The sequence below is a fragment of the Lepidochelys kempii genome, chromosome 21 (assembly GCF_965140265.1).
Source record: "Lepidochelys kempii isolate rLepKem1 chromosome 21, rLepKem1.hap2, whole genome shotgun sequence".
NCBI classification, from domain to species: Eukaryota; Metazoa; Chordata; order Testudines; family Cheloniidae; genus Lepidochelys; species Lepidochelys kempii.
The window spans coordinates 15,256,708-15,273,430 of record NC_133276.1 but is presented as its reverse complement, the minus strand read 5'-3'; the positions used below and the strand labels follow the sequence as shown (position 1 = coordinate 15,273,430).

Below are 16,723 nucleotides of genomic sequence, written 5' to 3'. Positions count from 1 at the left end.
CTCCTGCTTTACTCTTGTGTAAGTGATGGCAGGCGCTAGCCCCGTAAGTACCACGGCCCAGCTCCTCAAACACATTTAAGTGCCTAACTCTCATTGATTTCAATGGGAGCTAAGTGCCTAAATCTCTTGGAAGAACTCTTGGGTCCTACTGTGATTCTGTACTCCTCTGATGTAACTTCAGGTGCTGTCCTTACCCTTCGGAGTGTCTAATCTTTCAACTCAGCAACATTCTGCAGCAGGGAATAGCACAGGTGAACGGTCTGACAGAATGTCTTTGTTGCCTACGATGTTGGAGACCAGTTTGTGTGTGGCAGATCCGTCCTGTCCAGGCTTGAACCAATGGAACCAAAAGCTTAAAGAGCTTAAAGAGGTCCTGGTATTAGCTGCCTATTGTCGTCCTACAATGGGCCGTGACTAGTAGTAGGAGAAAGCTACAGTGGGTACAAGGCTCAGTTAAGTTAAATGGCAATCAGTAACCAACAGGAGCTCTCAGTAATCACAGCATTAATATTCTCTTTCCTGGCCATTGGCCACTACACAGGGACCCTGTTATGTTCTGAACCCACTTTCAAAACATCTTGCTTCATGGGTTGATTCAGCTCACGGAGAAAGTGGTGTCAGCCTGTGGGAGCTGGGGCCGGGGCCATGTAATAAAGGCACCAAGAGCGCTCCCGGGGAGCCAGGCTCCAAGGGAGAGCGGGGCTGGAACAGCCAGGCTGGGAAGTAGGCACACTCACAGCACTGTATTGGGGCCCAAGCTGAAAGAGCAGGAGGCTGTGGGGAGTGGGTGTTGTAGGTCAGGATTGAGGGGCATGGGGAGACATGTGTGAGGCCCAACATTGGAAAATTAGGGGGAACCGCAGGCCTGCACTGAAGGGCATTAGCAAAGACATATTGGAAGGCTCAGGTCTGGAAAAACAGGGCGGCTGTGGGTCAGGACTGAGGGGCACCAGGAGATCTGAGTGTTGGGGAGGAGCCCAGGGCTGGAATAACCTGGGGTCTTCACGTTGGCATTAGCAGGACATCTGCAGAGCTGGGTGGAATCCAGGCATGGAACAGCAGAGGGGCGTTGTGGGTTAAGACTGAGGGGCATCAGCACAGGTGTGAGAAGACACTCACAATGCCTGCTTCTAGCTAGTGATCTGTACCCCGCAAGCCATTCTCACCCATGCTTGGGGTCCATGCAGAATGTGATTGTGTGGTGTGTAAGTAACCACATAGAATCATAGAAGCATCATAGAATATCAGGGTTGGAAGGGACCCCAGAAGGTCATCTAGTCCAACCCCCTGCTCGAAGCAGGACCAATTCCCAGTTAAATCATCCCAGCCAGGGCTTTGTCAAGCCTGACCTTAAAAACCTCTAAGGAAGGAGATTCTACCACCTCCCTAGGTAACGCATTCCAGTGTTTCACCACCCTCTTAGTGAAAAAGTTTTTCCTAATATCCAATCTAAACCTCCCCCACTGCAACTTGAGACCATTACTCCTCGTTCTGTCATCTGCTACCATTGAGAACAGTCTAGAGCCATCCTCTTTGGAACCCCCTTTCAGGTAGTTGAAAGCAGCTATCAAATCCCCCCTCATTCTTCTCTTCTGCAGGCTAAACAATCCCAGCTCCCTCAGCCTCTCCTCATAACTCATGTGTTCCAGACCCCTAATCATTTTTGTTGCCCTTCGCTGGACTCTCTCCAATTTATCCACATCCTTCTTGAAGTGTGGGGCCCAAAACTGGACACAGTACTCCAGATGAGGCCTCACCAATGTCAAATAGAGGGGAACGATCACGTCCCTCGATCTGCTCGCTATACCCCTACTTATACATCCCAAAATGCCATTGGCCTTCTTGGCAACAAGGGCACACTGCTGACTCATATCCAGCTTCTCGTCCACTGTCACCCCTAGGTCCTTTTCCGCAGAACTGCTGCCTAGCCATTCGGTCCCTAGTCTGTAGCTGTGCATTGGGTTCTTCCGTCCTAAGTGCAGGACCCTGCACTTATCCTTATTGAACCTCATAAGATTTCTTTTGGCCCAATCCTCCAATTTGTCTAGGTCCTTCTGTATCCTATCCCTCCCCTCCAGCGTATCTACCACTCCTCCCAGTTTAGTATCATCCGCAAATTTGCTGAGAGTGCAATCCACACCATCCTCCAGATCATTTATGAAGATATTGAACAAAACCAGCCCCAGGACCGATCCTTGGGGCACTCCACTTGATACCGGCTGCCAACTAGACATGGAGCCATTGATCACTACCCGTTGAGCCCGACAATCTAGCCAGCTTTCTACCCACCTTATAGTGCATTCATCCAGCCCATACTTCCTTAACTTGCTGACAAGAATACTGTGGGAGACCGTGTCAAAAGCTTTGCTAAAGTCAAGAAACAATACATCCACTGCTTTCCCTTTATCCACAGAACCAGTAATCTCATCATAAAAGGCGATTAGATTAGTCAGGCATGACCTTCCCTTGGTGAATCCATGCTGGCTGTTCCTGATCACTTTCCTCTCATGCAAGTGCTTCAGGATTGATTCTTTGAGGACCTGCTCCATGATTTTTCCAGGGACTGAGGTGAGGCTGACTGGCCTGTAGTTCCCAGGATCCTCCTTCTTCCCTTTTTTAAAGATTGGCACTACATTAGCCTTTTTCCAGTCATCCGGGACTTCCCCGGTTCGCCACGAGTTTTCAAAGATAATGGCCAATGGCTCTGCAATCACAGCCGCCAATTCCTTCAGCACTCTCGGATGCAACTCGTCCGGCCCCATGGACTTGTGCACGTCCAGCTTTTCTAAATAGTCCCTAACCACCTCTATCTCCACAGAGGGCTGGCCATCTCTTCCCCATTTTGTGATGCCCAGCGCAGCAGTCTGGGAGCTGACCTTGCTAGTGAAAACAGGCAAAAAAAAGCATTGAGTACATTAGCTTTTTCCACATCCTCTGTCACTAGGTTGCCTCCCTCATTCAGTAAGGGGCCCACACTTTCCTTGGCTTTCTTCTTGTTGCCAACATACCTGAAGAAACCCTTCTTGTTACTCTTGCAATCTCTGGCTAGCTGCAGCTCCAGGTGCGATTTGGCCCTCCTGATATCATTCCTACATGCCCGAGCAATATTTTTTTACTCTTCCCTGGTCATATGTCCAACCTTCCACTTCTTGTAAGCTTCTTTTTTATGTTTAAGATCCGCTAGGATTTCACCATTAAACCAAGCTGGTTGCCTGCCATATTTACTATTCTTTCGACTCATCGGGATGGTTTGTCCCTGTAACCTCAACAGGGATTCCTTGAAATATGAAACATGAAAAATGAAACATGCTGTATCATTCCTGGGAGCCTGCTGCACAGGATTATGCTAGGCAATCTCAGCTTTCATTCTGAACCCCAACCAGCCAACCAACCGTAAGGCTTCAAAATGTGACTGGAGGGCAACCAGTGGTGCGATGCCTGCTGAGTCTGCAGCCAGCATGGGACAATGAGTGAGCTGTCCAGATGCGCCCAGGAAAATCAATAGGAAGATCTCACCAGTAACCCAGAGGAATGAACTGGCTTGTTCAAATCAGCGGGTGTTGATTCTGAAATGTAATGATGTTAATGCAAATGTCACCATCAGTAATTATTTCACTGCTGTTATTTTAGCAGAAACATCCAACTAATGACCATCTCCAGCCCCGTGGGTTGCAGAGGCAGATATGGGGGTTGTATGGGGTATGGAGTAAAGTAGGGCAGCTAGTTTCTGACATGGGTTGCTGGAGGTGAGATATGAGGAATACAAGGCCCAGCACCATTTTAAGTCACCTCCACCCCTGCCAGAAGGTGGTCCAAAACGGGGAGGCACTATCATGGGAGAGATGCAGGGACAGGCTAGAGATGATGGTGGCCTCACATGGTACATTTCCAAAGTGCCTTTCATAGCACAGAATCCCAAAGCTTTTTATAGTCTATTTATCCAATGGAATGCAGCTATGTCTGGGGTGAAGCAACAGCCAACTAACACATGGCCCATCAGTGGGAGAAGGGAAAAATTTAACAAATACAGGGCAAACACCTGCCAAGGGCCTTATCCTGGACTGCCATGGGATTTTTAATTTTAATAACTCAGCATTTCTATAGAGAGTGCCTTCCACTGTGATTATTTATTTCTCTGGCAAAAGAGCTTAGAAGAGATGCATAGTGAGAGACAGCGGCTGTCCTAGAACTCTTAACAGTCTGAGGATTTCAAAATAGCTACATCCAGCAATACCACTGTGAGGTCAGTAAGGGATATATAGTACTCAGAGCACCCACCTCTAGAGGGAAACACAGCAGCTGTTTAGGACAGGAAGTGGAGAATACCAGACCTAGTGGAAACTGCAGGGGAAATTTCATGAGGCAGGCTGCCATTTCCTGAGTTGGAGATACTAGCTCTTCTAAAGATGCCATGATTGATCACAGGACCCCCCCCCCCCCCAGTTTTATATCTCATCTGAAGACAGCACCCGACTACCAGCTCAATACTGAGCCAGCAGAAGCATCAACTCCCAGAGGTCCCCCCTTCAAATACTGAACGAGCCCAGGTCTGTTTGGATTGATTAGCCATGATCACAGCTTCCCTTCCAGATACAGTGGAAAGATGCGGAAAGCAGCTCTGACAAAATATGATCAGGGAGAGAGGCCAGGTCGAGGCTGGAGGACCCAGCTGGTCTTTTCCTACCTCCACGGTCTGTCATTCCAACATCTATGGCAAACTTCTGCAGAAATACTCCCCCTTTATTGTGTAGATAGGGTGGAAGGGTTATATTTGTACCAGTAAATGTTGGTAACCATCCATTTCACCAGACACGCACAAACCAATGGGGAAAAAAACCCCATTTCCATCCACAATAATTGCAATTTACAGACAGGCAAAATAAAAAAAAGGCTGCTTGAGAACTTATTCGAGTTTGATTTAAGGATATTTACTTTGTCTATTTTGACCTGTGGTGTGGCTATTTGTGTTTTCATCATCATAAAGCTTTTACTTTTTGAACCTCAATGTCAACCGTCAATAAATAATTATCTGACCCCCACAATTTTCTCCACAACTTGTGAAAATTTAAACTGATACAAAAATTAAAAAGCTTCAAAATACATTGATATTATCCATCAAAATGATAAAACCAACAGAAATCAAATTCTGCTATGCCTATGCAGAGAGCACCTCTGTATATTTAACATCATGGAAGATTAGGGTTGGAAGGGACCTCAGGAGGTATCTAGTCCAATCCCCTGCTCAAAGCAGGACCAATCCCCAACTGAATCATCCCAGCCAGGGCTTTGTCAAGCCAGGCCTTAAACACCTCTAAGGATGGAGGTTCCACCACCTCCCTAGGTAATGCATTCCAGTGTTTCACCGCCCTCCTACTGAAAAAGTTTTTCCTAATATCCAACCTAGACCTCCCCCACTGCAACTTGAGACCACGGCTCCTTGTTCTGTCATCTGCCACCACTGAGAACAGCCGAGCTCCATCCCCTTTGGACCCCCCTTCAGGTAGTTGAAGGCTGCTATCAAATCCCCCCTCACTCTTCTCTTATGCAGACTACATAATTGGTGTCCTAACATCTTGAAAAGAACCTCTAGGTTTTTTTTAAAAAGGATCCCCTCACATCCCAGCCTAGAAGTAGCCAGATTCAGGTGCTGGATGACATGACACAGTGACATAAAAGAACAGTTGCCTCCCCAAAGGTGGAGGCTAACTGACCAGAAATAACCACCAAACCAAACAACGCCTGACAAGGCCCCGTACATCCTAGTCCCTCGCATGCCCCTGGGCAGAAGGTCGATAGACCCAGGCTATTTCAGACCCAGGTGGGCAGGGATGGGAAAGCCCGGGGCTGCCTAGGGAGAGCCCTGCCAGTAATTTTGTCAGCGTGACTTGCACCCCAGAGGGTGAACTGCTCGGCCCTGCCAGCTTCCCCCGAAGTCAACAGGGATTGACAGACACTCAGCACCTTGCACAGTCGGGCTCCTACACATTGGGCAACAGGCTGACAGCGCTGCGGGGCACTGGGTCAGCAGGTGTGGGCTGAGGTGACATAGGGCTCTGCCTGTGCCCAGCCCTCAGCTGCCCCCTTTAACAGGGTCCTCGCCCCACTCGGGCACGCAGGCGGGGCAAGGGCTTATCTGCACGGGTGGTCACCACCAGGCCAGCTTCAGGCTGGCTTGGCTCAGGGGGGTTCGCCGCCACCCACCACAGGCCTCCTGCTCAGCCTCCCACCAGGGCCCCTGCACAGGTGCCTGGCAGCCATTCACCGGCTGCACCAAAGGAAGCTGCACCCTAGGCCTCCGGGGGAGATTCAGCGGCAAGCCGCAGAGCCAGGGCTCTTGGACAATGGCTCCCCCGTCGCCAGCCACCAGTGCTGGCAGCAGGGGCCGGCCACGGGGAGGCAGATGGAGTCCAGGTGGATCAGGGTCTCTCCCTCCTGTCACTTTAAAGCAGCGGTCAGAGGCGGGCGAAGAACTCCGGCTCCCCTGAAGGATTCGGGGCGGTGGCAGCGGGGCCGGGTGTCACAGACCTGCGGGGGGCCGGAGGGAAGAGGCGGACCCCGGCAGTGGGGTGGGGATGGGGCGAGCCTGGCCCCTCCCGGCACCGGGTGGACACCCCTCGGGAGGCAGGTGCCGGGCGCTGCCCCCGGGGAAGCTCCCGGTTCCGCTCTGCCGGCCACGTCCCGGCCGGGGCGCAGGAGCAAAGCGCGGAGCGCAGCGGGGACCGGCCCGGCGCCCCTGCCCCTGCCCGCGCCGGGCTCCGGCCAGCCCCGCTGCAGCGCGCCCGGGCGGGGCTGGCTGCGGGGGGCTCGGGGCCGGGGCTCGGGGCCGGGGCAGCCCGGGGGGGGGGGTCGCGGCTTTGCAGCCGCGGGAGGGACAGAGGCGGGGCGCAGCGGAGCGTGGCCAGGGACCGGAGCGTGGCCCGCGGGGTCGCTCTCACCTCGGCCCGGGCCCGGCCGGCTGCCGGGCGGGGGAATCCGAGGCCTTCGGCTGTCGGCTCCCAGCCCCCGGCCAGCCCCGCCGCCGAGCGCCCGCGGCGTGTGACCGCACCCGGGGGGGGGAGGTGTGGGGCGGGGGGAGGGGAAGGGGGTGTGTGTGTGTGCAGAAGTGTATGTGGGGGGAGGGGAAGGGGTGTGTGCAGAGGTGTGGGGGGTGTACGTGGGTGGGGGGAGGGGAAGGGGTGTGTGCAGAGGTGTGGGGGGTGTACAGAGGTGTGGGGGGAGGGGAAGGGGGTGTGCAGAGGTGTATGTGGGGGAGGGGAAGGGGTGTGTGCAGAGGTGTGGGGGGTGTACAGAGGTGTGGGGGGAGGGGAAGGGGGTGTGCAGAGGTGTATGTGGGGGAGGGGAAGGGTGTGTGCAGAGGTGTGGGGGGTGTACAGAGGTGTGGGGGGAGGGGAAGGGGGTGTGCAGAGGTGTATGTGGGGGGAGGGGAAGGGGTGTGTGCAGAGGTGTGGGGGGTGTACAGAGGTGTGGGGGGAGGGGAAGGGGGTGTGCAGAGGTGTGGGGGGTGTACGTGGGTGGGGGGAAGGGGAAGGGGTGTGTGCAGAGGTGTGGGGGGTGTACAGAGGTGTGGGGGGAGGGGAAAGGGGTGTGCAGAGGTGTATGTGGGGGAGGGGAAGGGGTGTGTGCAGAGGTGTGGGGGGTGTACAGAGGTGTGGGGGGAGGGGAAGGGGGTGTGCAGAGGTGTATGTGGGGGGAGGGGAAGGGGTGTGTGCAGAGGTGTATGTGGGGGGAGGGGTGCCTGTTGCTCTTAGCAGCTTCATCAGGGACAGGGCTAACATCCGCAGCAGCCGGGCATGCCCTGCCTTACAGCCCCGACCCCCGCCAGCCAGCGTGGTAAGGCAGCCCACAGGGAGGGCTGGGCATACAGCAGGGGGTGGCTTTGCGCATGCAGAGCACGGGGAGGGGGGGGGGATTTACGGCCACCTGCCGGGGTAATTTCCTCTGGACAGTGACATGTTGTCTACGCTCCGTTCCTTGTCCCTACCCCCAGGTTTGGACACCCGAGCGCAGGAATGCACGCCTGCCCTGTGCGCTAATGGCCACGCGGCTCGCAGACACGGCTAGGGCAACACCCAGTGGCACTAGCCTCCTCAGTGGGTGTAGCCTTGACACACTTCCCCCTCCGCATACACCATGGTACCTTTGTTTGCCTGGATGGAGCCCAGTGAGACCTGCAGGGGCCCTGTACAGAGGCTGGTAGCTACTCAGGACACTCCAGGCACAGGTGAGCTGAGACCTGATGGCCAAGCTAGCTGGACCGGCCTTTCCAGCCATAGACCACGGCCTGCGAGGGGCTGGCCTTCCTCTGGGCACCTCTTGCTGATTGCTGTGCGAGAGCAGGAGTGGTAGCAATCACCAGGGATACATGTACAGCGTCGTGCCCATGCAGCAGTCTTCCTTGCAAGAGGCTCAGGACTTTGCCAGACTATCACCTTGCTGTGTGGGCTTAGGCGAGTCCTGGCCTTTGTCTGTGCCTCGGTTTCTCCATCTGTAACATGGGGATCATGCTGACGGTGCTCCCAGCTTTTTCATGGGAATGAATTAGTTATAGCCTGATTTTAAGAGATGCTGCCTCCCGTGGGGGTCTGTGGGAGCTACCGCTGCCCAGCGCTGCTCAGGACAAGTGCTCTGTGCTGCTGCGTGGAAGACGGATCTTCTCAGTTGGCTCAAAGTGCCAGAAAATTCACCCAGACCAAGATTCTTCTCAGTTCAGACAGCATCCAAGCAACTCATGGCTCTGATAAGGGGCCTCTCCTGGCCTGTATATGCAGCAGTGTTGATGAGCAAGGAATTATGCTAATTGGGAGGGATAACTCAGGGTTGTGAGTTCAATCCTTGAGGGGGCCATTTAGAGATCTGGGGTAAAAATTGGGGATTGGTCCTGCTTTGAGCAGGGGGTTGGACTTGATGACCTCCTGAGGTCCCTTCCAACCCTGATAGTCTATGATTCTCATGCTCAAATAAATTGGTTAGTCTCTAAGGTGCCACAAGTACTCCTTTTCTTTTTGCGAATACAGACTAACACGGCTGTTACTCTGAAACCTATGATATGATTCTATGCCCTCTTTGTCTCTGCCCAGGGTGGGCCTGAGAGGTAAGTGGGTCAGGGAATGTCCCTGTGACAGGTTCGCTGCTTGAGGCTGGAACAATTCCCAGCTGGTGACAGAGGTCTGAGGACACGCTAGTATGGGTGGTAGTGATTACAGGTGCTTTTGGCTAGCCTTGAGGGCACTTTAACAGCATTACAACCACACAGCTCAAAATCCTATCATCCCCCACTGAAATGCAGCCACCTCTGGGGCAAGATGTGACAGCTGTTTAACAAGGCACAGCACCACTGAACAACACTTGGAAGTAAGACGTGAAGGCAAATATTGCATTTAGCTGACACTGCAGGGGCAGTTTGGGGAGGGAGAATGCCATGACCAGAGCTGGGGTTTGGCCCAGACAACTCTGGCTCCGGGGAGAGGCCATGGGACATTTGTTGGCTGGATGCTCCTGCCTTATCTTTTTGTGTCCTCTGAAAACCAGAGAGACACTCTGCCCTAGGAGCTGACTCAGTGGGAAGAGCCCCTCCTATGGAGCCACTGCTTGCTACAGCCCTCAACTATCCCTTTTAAAACTAGAGTGGACATGGCCCTAAAAAAGGGGCTAGAGAGGACAATCCTGGATTACCAGCAAGATGCTCTAATTGCATTTGGTCACCTCTAACTTCTAGCAAGGCTGGCCTCCCCTCCAAGCACTGATCCAGCCTAAGCCATGGAAAGCTTGCATGAGCTAGTAGGTTGGGGATTCGAATGCACACTCTTGCTCTAAGGCAAAGTGCCCTGGGATCTGAGGACCATGTGGTCAGGACCTGGTCTCTCCCAAAAGCTGGCTGCTGCCTGAATGGTCCAGGGAAAAAGCCCTCAACTCCTGCCAACCCATGCAACGCTACACCCAGAACCTTGGGCTAGGGCAAGAGAAGAAAATCCCACTTCACAGCAGCCAAGCCAGCTGCCGGCACCAACCTCCCTTCTGATCTTACAAACTCAGTGGAGGAATAGCCTCCCCAGGTTCTGCTCAAGAAGTAAAAATGATCCCCTACAATATGGAGAAAGGACAGACCATGATTCTTATTGGGAAGTGTTTATCTACACACACAAGCCCCGTAAGAGAAGCAACTGGCACTTGGCATGTTGGGGTAGTGGTTGCCAGCCATCCCCCTTCCTTCATCCAGGCCCCAGCATCACATAGGGCTTTGATCTTGCATCTGCTGGCAGGCCTGCAGCAGCCAGATTGTGGGATGGCTGCCTAGCGGAAGAGAATGATCCCCTGAGGCTAAGCCCCCTGTACAACAGGCTCAAACCCTGAGGCAGAGCCACTGCTTCCTCTACCTCCAACTCAATCCCTGGCCCTGGCTCTTTCTCCAGCTCTGGGGGTTATTGTGGGTGCCTCAGAGGCAGGTAACAGCAGAATGAAGGCGCTCCCAGGAGCTGGCGGTCAGTCTGGTTTAGCCAGACTTACCCAAGAGTTTGGGAATATATGTGCCAGCTGGCACATGGTGGATGCGTGTGTGTGTAAATGGGAGGCGGTATCACCTGGATTGAGGGTGAGGAAGGAATGTGTGAGGGGTGGGGGAGTGTGCAAAGGGATGCATGACTAGTATAGGGGGACACTTGTGGTGGAGTCATGTCTGGGAGGGTGAGCAGAGAAGCACAAGTGAGTGACTGAGGGGTGTGTGCCAGGGATGAGCAAGATGGGGTACCAAGGTGTGGCAGGGGAATATGAGCATACAAGAGAGCATATGGGCGTGTGGTTGGGTGGAGGGAAGGCATGTGGGAGGGAGCGAGTCCCATAATCGGGTTCCTCAGTTCTAGCTAATAACTACCCAGTATCAAACCTCTCATTCCTGAGCAAGCTCCGAGACTCTAGCCAAAGGTTAGCTTCAATTAGATGAGCTTGTAGTTAACATCTAGACCCAGCAATACCTCGGTTCATGCCACTTTAATGGCATTGATGGATGATCTGTCAGTGGATGGAGGGTAGACAGACATCCATTCTCATCCTCTTGGACCTCTCTGCAGCATTCAGTGCTGTCGACCGTGGGATACGGCTGTCTGAGCTGAGAGAAGTGGGAGGGGTCACGGGGAATTGTGCTAAGATGCCTTAAGTCCTTCCTGGATGAACGCACCTAGTGAACGGTGATGGGACACTGCACCTCACCCCTAGACCTCTCCCTTGTGCACTCCCACAAGGATCAAGCCCAGTCCAGTGCTTGTCATAGTCTACCCGCAGCTCCAGGCGAGCTAGTCAGATGACATGGACTCAAATGCCAGCAATATGCAGACGACGCACAGCTCCACTTATCTGTCACCGCCTATGATCATGCCACTCCCAGTGTTTGGATGAGATCAGCTCAAGGACGAAGTACAGCTGGCAGAAGCTGAACCCGAGCAAGCCGGAGGGGACGCTGGTGGGCAGAGGAGAGCATTTTGAGGAGTTTGCAGCCATGGTGCCATCTCCTTTGGATGAAGGGTTACGTCAACAGCTGGCCAGTTCGTTCCATAGTTAGGCATATGCTTGGATTCTTTGCTGATGCTAAGCTCTCAGACACCAGCCTCCACAAGAAATTCTGTCTCTCATCTACGGCTGGCTAGGAGGCTTCATCCCACCCTGACCGAAGAGGAGCAGTCGTCAGTCTACTCTCACTTTTGTCACGTCTCAGCCAGACTACAGCGTGATACACCTGGGCATGAAGCCGTCGGCGCTTGGGAAACTCCCAACTCGTACAGAATGCTGCAGTGCATCTCCTCAGCGGCACAGGCTAACCGTGGGCACATCACACCCGTCCTCCACTGGCTTCCCACAGATCTTCTAGTCACATTCAAGGTCTCAGTCCTTACCTTCAGGACACACAATAGCCTGGGCCCAGAGGATCTATAGGAGCCCTAAAGCTCCAGGACAAACACTGGTCAACAGCTTTGCTCCTCTGACCCAATGAAATGATCTACCATAAGGGTAACACTTGTCCATGCAGAAGACAGAACTTTCTCAGGGGCTGACCCAGACTGTAGAAGGAATGCCCCTGGGAACTGAGGGCCACCGCAAACCTCACCACTTTCCCCTCAAGTGCAAGGTGCATTTCTTTGACCTTGCCTTATACAACATAAATACAGAGCAACAGGTGTATTTAAAGACACCCTACCACAACAAGGCACTCCCCTGCACCTGCTCCCTGAAGTAGGTGAGGACACAAACATCACGTGACTGATGTTAATCATGTTGCTTAATGCGTGACTGTGGGGTGGTCAGATACTGTGGGGATGAGCACAGGATAAGAACCTACCTAGAACAGAGATAGTTAGGGAGACAATAAACACCTTACCATACTTCATGGATCAAGGGGTCCCCAGCTAGAAAGAGGAGGGACTCTGCAAAGCTCTGCCTGGACTGGGGGCTCCAGTGAGATCTTTAACTGCCCCAAAAGCACGGGTTGTGCTTCTGTTGCCCACCGGGAGAGTTGTGCTGGATTGAGGGCAGCTGGCTCCTGGGAACACGCCTATGCTTGTAGCACAGGGACCAGTCTGGGAATGGCACAGAGATGGGGCAAGCAGAGTTATCCTGGGAAGCAGATGGTGCTAAGGCCTCTGGCAGTTCATGAGATTTCTGCTTATACCACAATCACTCAGAGACCTTTCCTGAGAGCTGCCAAGGCTTTGTCACAGGACACAGGGATTTGGCAGTGACATATAACACACACTCATCTCGCAAGTCGATCTCCAGAATCTGCCCTCTGGTTTCACTGGGTCCATCCAGTGTCTGAAGAGAAGGAACAGCCCAAGAACTCACCGTTTCCCCAGGTGGGATAAGCACAGATCTCATGGCTGCTTTTCAGGAGGCTTCTTTGCTGGACAGTTCCCCAGTGACAGAGCAGAAACAGAAGACTCAAACTCATCCCTAACTCTCTGAGCTGGAGAGGTACTTCGAGGATGGGCAAGACCCATTAAATCTCTCTCACACCTCTGCTATGATTATCCCCCCTCCCATCATACAGAAGGGTAAACTGAGGCATGGAGTGGGAGAGTGACTTGCCACAAGACCCCAAGGAAGGAAACCCAAATCTCCACAGTCCCAGGTCTCTGATAGTCACAAAAGCCCCATTCCTCTCCAATGAATCTTGATGATTTCTTCAAAAATTGTTTGGTGGACCAGGATTAGGGGACATAGAGTTAAATGCAGAGGGCCTATGGGTTTGATCCCAAGCTCACTGAAGTGAATGCAAAGATTCACATTGATTGCAGCAGGCTTTGGATCGGGCCCTGTGTGTACACAAGGAAACAAAATGGTTGTTATACAGAGATGCTGATTAGTTGGTGGGGGTTGGGGAGCCAAGCAACCAGCACATGGAGAGCACAAACTGGACCCCTATATGACTTGCAATAACTTAAAGAGGGTTTAGTCAGTTTCTATGTTTGGGGAGGGATTGCCCACTGAAAATGCTATTTAGTTTAATTTTATTCTAGTCTGGCATGGAGCTGGGAGAGCTCCTGATTCCTCTAGCATAAAAAAAAGGAAAAGAAAATTAAAAACTTTAAATATATATATATGGGAGCCGACACTCTGCTGCCATAATGCTTGGGATTCTCAAGGGAGCCTAAATGAGTTAGGGTGCCCAAATCCCACTGGAATCAATAGGAGTTGGGTGCTGTCATAAATATAAAGGGAAAGGTAACCACCTTTCTGTATACAGTGCTATAAAACCCCTCCTGGCCAGAAGCAACATCTGGTTACCTGTAAAGGGTTAAGAAGCTCAGCTAACCTGGCTGGCACCTGACCCAAAGGACCAATAAGAGAACAAGATACTTTCAAATCTTGTGGGGGGTGGGGGGGAAAGGCTTTTGTTTTGTGCTCTTTGTTTACGTGTTTGTTCTCTCCTGGGACTGAGAGAGGCCAGACAGAAATCCATCTTCTCCAACCCATCCTGATCCAAGTCTCCAAAATTGCAACCAGGATAGGTAAGCCAGGCAAGGTGGATTCGTTTATCTTTTGTTTTACGTGAATTTTCCCTGTGTTAAGAGGGAGGTTTATTCCTGTTTTCTGTAACTTTAAGGTTTTGCCCAGAGGGGGGATCCTCTGTGTTTTGAATCTGAATACCCTGTAAAGTATTTTCCATCCTGATATTACAGAGGTGATTTTTTCCTTTTTTTTTTAAAATAAAATCATTCTTTTAAGAACCTGATTGATTTTTCCATTGTTCCAAGATCCAGGGGTTTGGGTCTTTGATGATTTTGTAACCAATTGGTTAGGATATTATTCTCAAGCCTCCCCAGGAAAGGGGGGGCGTAGGGCTTGGGGGGATATTTGACGGGGAAGACGTCTCCAGGTGGTCTCTTTCCCTGTTCTTTGTTTAAAACACTTGGTGGTGGCAGTGTACCATTCAAGGACAAGGCAAAGTTTGTACCTTGGGGAAGATTTTAACCTAAGCTGGTAAGAATAAGCTTAGGGGGTCTTTCATGTGGGTCCCCACTTCTGTACCCTATAGTTCAGAGTGGGAAAGGAACCCTGACAGGTTCCTAAATCCTATGGCAGCCTTAGAAAAATCCTGGCTGAGGAGCCCCAGCCTCCCTCTAACCCTGCATTGTTATACAGCTGTATTGATCTGAAATGGAGCAGCATTGTTATCCTCATTCTCCACAGGAGGAAACTGAGGCACATGGAGCAGAAGTGACTGGCCCAGTCACTGAGCAAAAGGGCAGGTCTCTGCTCCCCCACCCCTGCTCTAGCCCTTGTGCTGTAGGAGATTTCAGCAATGGACTCACCGCAGGAGAGCGAGTTCTGTGTTGCAAAGGAAACGTGTGACAACTGGCCATGAGGAGTTTGCCTTGGGTAGTCTGCATCCCTGCTGGACTGTGCGTATTTTCCAAACACACAGGGAGCAGCTCAGATTTACCATTATTGAACCGAGGAGGCAAGGACAAGGAGCTCAATCTCTGGCCTCTGTTCAGATTGCCCCAAAGGGGCAGCTATGGATAGGCATCTGCATCCCTCTGGGCTGTCCCAAGACCCCCAAACTCATTCCACTGAGGCTAGCAAGCAGGCCTCAGAAGGGAATAATGGTCACTACTGGCATGGGCTGGATTCAGAGCAGGGACTCACAGGAGATCAGCTCCAAACTTCTTCTCACATTGGTCATAGAAGCAAACCCAAGAACTTCTCAGCTGCACTGTGAAACCCATCTCAGGCCCAGTGGACAGGGAGGAATATTCACTAGATCACAGGCCAATGTTCACACCACCCTTCCAGGCAACAGAAGACATGATCCCTCCCCAGAACACTGACACGAGCAGGGGCCCTGGGTTCTGTTCCCAGCTCGGCCGCCAACTCCCTGGGTGACCTTGGGCCCTCTGTTTTCAAGAATCTCATCTGATTTTGAGCGCTTTGATTTTTAAGTGCTCAGTTAAGGCAAGCTAGGCCTGATTTTCAGAGGCACCGTGCCCCCGTTGACTTCAGTGAGGGATCTAGCTAGCTCCTGGTGGAAGGGCCTTATCTGAACAGCACTTTAGGATCTGCCGTGCAGAGCACAGAGCCGCTTATGGCTCCTGTTTCTGAAAAATGCCACCCGGCGGGCGCCTCCCCCCTTTCCCCAGCTTCTCTGAGCCTGCAGAGCTGCTCAGATATCAGCAGCAAGGGAGACAGAGCCTATTTAAATCCTCCCTCCTCTGCTGGGGATGAACTTAGAGTCCCGCTCAGACCCCTTTTCTTGCTTGTGAACAGACAAAGCAATCCATCTGGAGCTCTCCGTGTGAGCCTGGTCTGTTCTGCTCTGCATGGCTCCAGCCCGAAGTGCTCCTGGCTCTCAGGGAATCTTGCTCGTGAGGGCCCCTGCCTCTGAAGTGAGCCCAGGGCCATTGCTAACCCTCAGTCAACAGCTCTGCCTTAGAAGCAAAGGGCAGATTTAGCAACACAGTTCTTTCAGCTACAGCCTGACACTGGGAACGCTGGGAAGTATGGGAGCCCAGGGCTGAAATGCCGCAGTCTGAATAGGTGTCCTTGCCCCGAAGGAGTGAATTCTTCCACGTCCAACTGCTGCACTCCACAGTGGTATTATTTTCCCTGGTCAACACCTGCAGCTCCAGCACCCGGGAGCTTGCCCCTCCTGCCTGGCGGGGAAATGCCTGTTCTCTGTGTTGCTGCTGGCTTGAGGGACCCTGTCAACTGCTTTCATGCTACTGTCAGGTCTTTCCTCAAAAGGCCGCTGAACACTACTGATCTTGGTGATTCCTAGCCACCTCTAAGTCTCTCTTTCCGGGAAAGTTCACGGAGAAGGTGCTGATGAGCCAACTCCAGCAGCCTCTGACACACTCCATATCTTCCCTACCCTACCAACTGGTCAGGTTTAAGATTAGGATATGGCCCAGCACTTGCATTAGTGTCAACCTTTGCTGATCTCCCCAAGGTAACAGCTGGAGGTCAGCTGTCCAGGCGGATACTACTGGGTGTAAAGGGGCCTTCAGCCATCAGGAAGTACGGCTAGCTTCACTGTGGGATCAGCAGGGTGGGGGGAATGGCTGCAATGTGGGGCAGTGGCCTCATATGGGAGAGAACAGGCGGTAGGTGGAGTCGATACACAAAGGAGTCTTGATTGAGGCTGCTGGACATGGACAGAGCCAGGGAGTCTCTCTAGCTGCTGAACTGGCCAACACAGCCTGTGGGGTCAGATTTTTTTTTTAAAGGAATTTAGGCA

At 52.5% G+C, this 16,723-nt stretch overlaps 1 protein-coding gene across 5 annotated transcripts in view; it reads right to left on the bottom strand.

The window, feature by feature from the left end:
• The window catches only part of NAV1 (neuron navigator 1), a 292,762-nt gene that overhangs the window by 237,149 nt on the left and 38,890 nt on the right, over positions 1–16,723 (bottom strand). For 4 of the 5 annotated variants that reach the window (XM_073319524.1, XM_073319528.1, XM_073319527.1 and 1 more), the window contains exon 1: positions 6,936–7,022. The exons of the other annotated variant lie outside the window; for it this stretch is intronic. The gene's annotated coding sequence lies outside the window, so the exon portion shown is untranslated. Of the gene's footprint in view, positions 1–6,935; positions 7,023–16,723 lie in introns of those variants that run through there. 5 annotated transcript variants of the gene reach the window in all.